The sequence below is a fragment of the Lolium rigidum genome, chromosome 3 (assembly GCF_022539505.1).
Source record: "Lolium rigidum isolate FL_2022 chromosome 3, APGP_CSIRO_Lrig_0.1, whole genome shotgun sequence".
In the NCBI taxonomy this organism is placed as follows: Eukaryota; Viridiplantae; Streptophyta; class Magnoliopsida; order Poales; family Poaceae; genus Lolium; species Lolium rigidum.
The window spans coordinates 265,174,801-265,183,017 of NC_061510.1; positions in this window are offsets into that span (position 1 = coordinate 265,174,801).

Consider the following 8,217-nt stretch of genomic DNA (forward strand, 5'->3'; position numbering starts at 1 on the left):
TTGCCGCTATGAGATTTTGAATTTGGCCACCGTCCAAGTATAATGATAAAAAATTGTGAGACCGTACTAGTACCTCTGTTCAAGGCCGAGTGCAAAATCAAATCATCATCACGTTGAAAATTTGTTACCAACTTACCATGATCATGATCTACCTCTGAAAATGGGCGCATCCACTAAAACTTGCAAAGTATAATGAGACAAATTTGTGAGACCGTACTAGTACTTATGTTCAAGGTCGAGTGCAACATTAAATCATCATTACATTGAAAATTGTGTTACCATGATCATGATATTTCTACGAATTTGGCGCATCCGCTAAATCTCGCAAAGGATAATGATAAAAAAAATGTGAGATTGTACTAGTTCTTATGTTCAAGGCCGAGTACAAGATCAAATCATCATCACGTTGAAATTTGTTACAATGATCATGACATATCTCTAAAATTGGTGCATCCGCTAAATCTTGCACGTGGCGCATCTCGGTGCGGAGCAACAGGTCGGTGCTATCAAGGTTGAGGCGTCGGTAGCGTCATCGGGCTCTCCTCTCTTGATAGATCTTCTACATGGCGCGGCGCACCACCCGCCGATAAGCGGTCACATGTGAGACCGAGGTGGAGACGTCCCCGGCATCCTCGAGGCGCGGCCGCCCTTCTACGAGCCAGCGTCGACTCAAGGTATGAATCCATGTGGTGCCTTAGATTTATTGTTCTTCTCTTATGATTATTTTGAGCCGTCTCTGAATATATTGCTTGAAAAGCTTACCAAGTTACTTAAATTCAATTCGTTCTTAATCTTGCGAGCTAATATTGTTATTTTTAATGAACGGTGGTGCGCGCAAGCAGAATTATTTGTGGGTGTGTTGAGCTGTTAGGAATAAGTCGAAATCCTCATCTAAACGAGGCCTCAGCTTAACACATAAAAAAGGTGTTCAATCTCGCCCACAATACCCTCTTCTTTCCTCTCCCTTTATTGGAACTTGTTTTGCAGACAAGGAAAGTGGCACGTGTAATGTGAGTAAAACCCTCTTAGCCAAAATCATCTACGAGCAAGATTTTCTATATTGTAGATGCCCCAATTCACTCTCATCCCCAAAGTAGTTTTTTTATGTCAGTATAGACTTCTTTCTTGGATGTATACTATCGTACATGGCATGCATTTGCCTAATGAGCAGCATTGTATTGCTATTCTAGCCAACCTGATCGATATGTCAAGCTTCATGCACGAGATGCCATGTTTAATTTACTCCCTCGCTCTGATCCATATTTCTTGATGTGAAATGAATGTGAACCGGAGGGGGTACTTTTCTTAGATAGTATTATATCATTTAAAAAAAAGTACTACTACATCACAAATGCATCAAAAGAGTACTACATCACAAGACCACCACGGTTGTACTAGTAGAGTTTAATGCTGAACTTCCAAAGGGATTAAGATTACACATATGAACTTTAAACATGACCAGGAGCATGAGGGCCAGCAGCAGGGGCGTTGACGTGGAGCAAGCTAGGCAAGACGTAATTATGGAGGAAGAGGCCATATGATGCGTGCTTGGCCTTGGTTGCAGGGCGGTGTTTCCCCCTATGTACTTAGGCCTACACCCATCGCATGTTGGATCAGGCTGTGGATGTCCTTCTAGAGAAATTTGCCACATAATGGGCAAAATAGCTCCCCGCGCATGCAGAAACGAATTTCACCACCCTTCAGCCGCTTGAGAACATAGCGGCTTTTCCGGTCCCTGCGCACCTTGTTGTTGTCCATTTCATCAGAATACTCCTATGAATTATTAAGTACTACATAATCAGGTTTTTTATGACAGATCGAATAAATACTCCACTAACATAGTCAAACCATAGAAACCCTAAAATTAAATGTGTAGAACAAGTAAATGGCAGAAGAAATCGTAATAAATCATGAGAAACCCTATGAACAACCATGAACATAAGCCACAACAATTGCAAGTCCACTAAGTATGAACACATAAATTGATTATATGACTACATGGCAGATTAGTCGAAATTAAACTAGAATCTGATCTTACGAATCGTAGAATCAATTACATCTACAAGAACAAGGTAGGATATCAAATCAATCAAGAACCAGGCTCGTGCAAACCATGTGAACAGCAATATGACACAAAGAGGGTTGGGACAGTTTCGGTAAAAGAGAAGTACCTCCTCGTCATCACCCTCAACATCCTCCTGGAACTGAACGTTTGGGCCGAAATCGTCGAAGGGGTCGAGGTTCGCGTCCAACATCGGGCCTAGGAAGACCTCGCCGTGGTGGCCTGCAACGCCGTGCACATCTTCGGCGGGATAAACAACGTTGGTATCCACCTTCTGCTCGACGGCCAGGACGCCCGTTTCGACCGAGGTCGAAGAACCAGACAAGCAGAGGAGACGAGCGGCATGGGTGCCCGGTGAAGCCTCACCCGTCGTGACGGCCAGGACGCCCATTTCGACCGAGGTCGAAGAATCCGACAAGCAGAGGAGACGAGCGGCCTGGGTGCCCGGTGAAGCCTCACCCACCGCGACGTCCACTACCGTAGAGGCATCCTCTGCGTGGGCGGTCGCCTATTGCTCCGCCTCGTATGCAATACCTATCTTCATGCTGCTGCGGTTGGAAACGGGAAAGTCGATGCCTCAGAGGTGCGGTGAGTGGATGGGGGGTTTTCACAGTGTGGGGGAGGCAAGTTGGGGGAGTGGAGAGGACGAGCTCGCGAGAGATGATGAGGCCGATTATGTTATAGCCTCTGACTCTCTGTATCCAGTACTCGACTTTCCACTTTCTGGGAGACGTGTATGAAACTTTTTTTGGACCATTTAACTTCATGTGGGACTCATGTATACCAATACTTCCAAACGTCATAAGTAATTCAAAATCATTCAGAATAATATGAGACCTTAACATTTTATTTTTTGTGTCAGATATTGTCTATGAAAAATAACATCCTTCAAAAAATAAATCCCCTATGCCAATCCGATCATGCCCGTCTACTCCAACTAGCTTCCTCGAGTAATTTGTCACCTTACATTCTTAAAATGAACCAAAATTTGGCACAGGGGTGCATCATCACATGGAAAATGATGTTACCATTCTGTCTTCCCATTTTTTATGAATTTTTCAAAATTGTCATGCCCTAACGGAAAAAATGTACTCCTTCTAAGAAGCATGTATCAGAATGGCATTACCAAAACCTAGGGGTGGGGTGGGGGGTGATACGTCCAAAACGTATCTACTTTCCCGAACACTTTTGCTATTGTTTTGCCTCTAATTTGTGTATTTTGGATGCAACTAACACGGACTAACGCTGTTTTCAGCAGAACTGTTCTGGTGTCTCGTTTTTGTGCGGAAATCCAACTTTCGGGAAAAACCTCGGGATTTTGACGAAGGCCCTATTTTCCCGAGAATGCGACGGAGCCAGAAGGACAAATAAAGTGGAGGCCCGAGGGCCCCACACCATAAGGCGGCGCGGCCTGGGGGGGCCCGCGCGGCCCTATGGTGTGGGCCCCTCGGCTGGCCTCCGACGCCCTCCTTCGGACTATTTATCGGCCTCGACCTAAAAACGCATGGAGAGAAGTTGAAGTCGCCAGAAACCCTCCAGAACGCCGCCACATCGCGAAACTCCATCTCGGGAGCCAGAAGTCTCCGTTCTGGCACTCCGCCGGGACGGGGAATTGGAGGAGATCATCGCCATCATCACCGCCAACGCCTCTCCATCAACCAGCCATGTTTCCCCCATCCATGTGTGAGTAATTCCCCCGCTGTAGGCCGAAGGGGATGGTAGGGATTGGATGAGATTGGTCATGTAATAGCATAAGATTGTTAGGGCATAGTGCCTAGTGTCCGTAGATGGTACTTTTATGATATTGTTGCAACTTGTTATGCTTAATGCTTGTCACTAGGGCCCGAGTGCCATGATCTCAGATCCGAACATGTTATTATTTCATCATAATATTCATTGTTTATGGTCTTACCTGCAAGTTGTATACACATGTCGCTGTCCGGAACCAATGGCCCCGAAGTGACGAAATCGGGACAACCGGAGGGAATGGTAGTGACGTGAGGATCACATGTGTTCACGGAGTGTTAATGCTTTGCTCCGGTACTCTATTAAAAGGAGTACCTTAATATCCAGATGAGTTTCCCTTGAGGCCCGGCTGCCACCGGCTGGTAGGACAAAAGATGTTGTGCAAGTTTCTCATTGCGAGCACGTACGACTATAATTGGAACACATGCCTATTGATTGATTAGTACTTGGATACCGTTTTATTATTATCTCGCAAATGCCCCGCTATGATTGTTACATGAGTTTCTCTCATCCATGCAACGCCCGTCATCCGTCCCCGTGCCTACGGTATTTTAATCCTGCTTGTTTACTAAAATCACTACTCGCTGTCTTTGTTACTCTGCTGCTGTTATTTCACTACTGCTACTACTATAAAACTGTTACTACTGATAAACTCTTGCGAGCAAGTCTCGTTTCCAGGTGCAGCTGAATTGACAACTCCGCTGTTAAGGCTTTCAAGTATTCTTTGTCTCCCCTTGTGTCGAATCAATAAATTGGGTTTTACTTCCCTCGAAGACTGTTGCGATCCCCTATACTTGTGGGTCATCACGACTATTTTCTGGCGCCGTTGCCGGGGAGCATAGCTTTATTTGGAAGTTCACTTGGATTGATATTGTTCGCTGCAAATTCTGCATCATGGGTAAACCTCGCGATACTAAGGTCGCCATACTACCATCCACTACAAGAAAAGGTACAACTCTGAGTACCTCTGCTGCTCTTGATTCACCATCTGTGATTGATAAACTTGTTTCACCACCACAAGCTTCAAATGCTGGTACTTCGCTGAATCTGAAAACTCTCATAATATTGATAATATGTCTGCTTGTGCTTGATGATAGTGGTTCATTGGGAACTTTTCTAGATGCTACAATTGCTAGGTCTAGACAAATTGAAAATACTCGAAACTCCCGATGTCACTACACCTCTTAATTCACCCGAACTTGAATACTCTAGTGATGATTTTGATGAAGATTATGTGGAACTTGATGATGATTTTATTGAAAAATGCAATGCTACTACTGATGCAAGAAAAATTAAAAAGTTGCTTGCGTAACATACTCGTTAGATATAAACTCGTCTCCCGATCCTAAATTTGCCACATCTCCTATAAACATTAAGGATAAAGATTATGATTTTTCTCTTGATCTATCTCATATAGCTATTGTTGAGAAAACACCCTTTTGTGGTACTGAAAAAGAAAGTGATGTTGAACACATGACTGAGTTATCTACTCTGAGTAGCTTGTTTTCTGATGATGTTAAGAAGCGTACTTACTTTGTTGCTAAAATCTTTCCATTCTCATTAAAAGTCCAAAAGAATTTCTTAATGTTTTCTTCCGGAAATACTTTCCTGCTAGTGCCCAACATGCTGCTTTGCAGAGAGTTTATAATTTTGATCAGGGAGATGAAGAGAAATTGCCTGAGGCTTGGGCGAGATTTTGCTCTCTTATTAGAGCTCACCTGACCATGATTTGGAAAAGCATGATTTACTTGATATATTTTATAGTGGACTAACCATTGAGTCTAGGGCATACCCGGATAGTTGTGCTGGTTGTGTTTTCAGGAAAAGAACTCCGGACGAAGCTGAAGAGTTATTGCTAAAATAGGCCGGAATCATGATGATTGGACTACGCCTGAACCAACTCCAACGCCAATAGTGAAGAAGAGGGGTTTAATTAAATTGAATGATGAAGATATGAGGGAAGCCAAGAAGTCTCTCAAGGAGAAAGGAATTAAATCTGAAGATGTGAAGAATCTACCTCCTATAGAAGATATATGTGAGATAATTCCCCCTTCATCCATGATTGAGGTAAATTCCCTTCAGCGCTTCACTAGGGAAGATATTCCGTATTCAAAACCTCCTGCACAATGCTTAGATGAGTTTGATAATTATATTGTTAAGCAAGAAATTTTTAATATGAGAGTAGAGAATCATCTAATGGAAAATTCTCAAGCTATTAGTGAATTGCATGATATTGTGGAGAGAACCTCCAATGATGTTAAGATGCTTGTTAAACATTTTCATATGGTTCAAACTCAAATTGATCAACTCACTAAAGTGCAAAATGACTTGTTAGGAAATAATTCTAAAGAAAAACATGCTTATGAAGTAACAACTAGAGGTGGTGTCTCTACCCAGGATCCTCTATATCCCGAAGGGCATCCCAAAAGAGTTGAACAAGATTCTCAACGAACTAAAACTAGTGCTCCATCTAAGAAAAAGAAAAAGAAACATAAAAATGTTGTAGAATCCTCCGAACCCGTTAATGATCCTAATAGTATTTCTATTTACGATGCTGAAACCGAAAGTGGTAATGAACATGATAAAGATAATGATAAGAATGATACTCCCGATAAAGAAGAGGTTGAAGAAGAACCCGAAAAGCATGCTAAAAATAAAAAGTATACTAAAGAAGATTTTATTGCTGAGAAACATGGTAATGAAAGAGAACCTTGGGTGCAAAAGAAAATGCCTTTTCCCTGCTAAGAAACTAAAATCAAAGGAAGAAGAACACTATAATAAATTTTGTGATTGGATGAAACCTTTATTCTTGCAAATCCCTTTGATCGATGCTATTAAATTGCCTCCTTATTCAAAGTATATGAAAGATATTGTTACTAACAAAAGGAAAATCCCCAATGAGGAAATTTCCACTATGCTTGCTAATTACTCTTTCAATGGCAAAGTTCCAAAGAAGTTGGGTGACCCAGGTATACCTACTATTCCTTGTTCTATTAAGAATAATTATGTTAAAACTGCTCTATGTGACTTGGGAGCCGGTGTTAGTGTTATGCCTTTTTCTCTTTATAAGACACTTTACTTAGATAAGTTGATACCTACTGATATATCTTTGCAAATGGCTGATAAATCTACTCGCTATTCCTGTTGGTATATGTGAGGATGTTCCTGTTCAAGTTACTAATAACTGCTTGATATTAACTGATTTTGTTGTGTTGGAAATGCTCGAAGATGATAATATGTCTATTATTCTTGGGAGACCTTTTCTTAACACTTGCAGGGGCTGTTATTGATTGCAATAAAGGAAAGGTTACTTTCAATGTTGATGATAAGGAACACACCGTCTATTTCCCCAAGAGGATTGAAAAAGCGTGCGGAGTTAATACTATTTCTAATGTGAGAACTATCAAAGTTGGAACTATCGATTGTCCTATATATGAGCCTAAAGAAGAAATATCAAACTCTTGTGATTGGATCCATATCAATACAATTCAAGGTAACATGATTGATTTGAGGTTTATTTCTTCATATGCTATGTAAAATTTATTTGGTGGCAAGACTTGATCAACCTTGCTAACAAATACTTTTTATATGCATAGAGGAGGTAAACAACATCTCTTTCTTCCTCCACTTGCTTTAGTTGCTGTAGCACCTTTATTTTTCAAAGTTCCTTAGTTAATTGGAGATTTCAAAAAATTTCCTGGCCAGTAATAATAAACTTGTTGGCGTCAGAAACCCACCGGCGGGCAGTGACTGGCAACACAGTAGAGCCGGGAACAACTAGGGCTGCGGCTGGCCCCAGTCCCTCAGAGCGACGGCCCGCAAAGCCTCCTGGTCACACTTCCGATGCTATCGCAAGGGCGTGCCACCTGACCTATACCTGGTCAGGAAGGTGTTGGATGATGCCTCGCTTAGTTTCCTGCATGGCATACACGTAAACATTAAATACGAGCCTCGATCGGCTCTCGAGTTATCTCGTGAATCGGCTCAAAGAGCCGATCCACCCATGATTCGTACAAGGTGTCCGAATATATGGTGGTCCTGCTTGATCAAGGTAAAGCTAATGAGATCTACGACGATTTAGGGCTTTCACCGCATAATCGGATCATCCTACTCACGATTGGGACTCGCGCTCGCGCACGGTGACCGTAAGCCGATCCTAGACAGGGCCTAAAAACCAACACGAGGTTGATCCCCGGAACATCCTGTCTAGGGCTAGCAAACTTCACCCTACACGCCGCTGGATCCTCCAACCCTTTGTAAGGCCTAACTATTGCGGATATTAAACTAATCCTTGCAGAACAAGGAGCAACCGTAACGGATCGGATCTACTAAACTATGATCAAGCGGGTGCCGCCCCTACACCTAAGATAGGTGTAAGGGCGGCTGGATGTATAAGGGTTGCACTACGA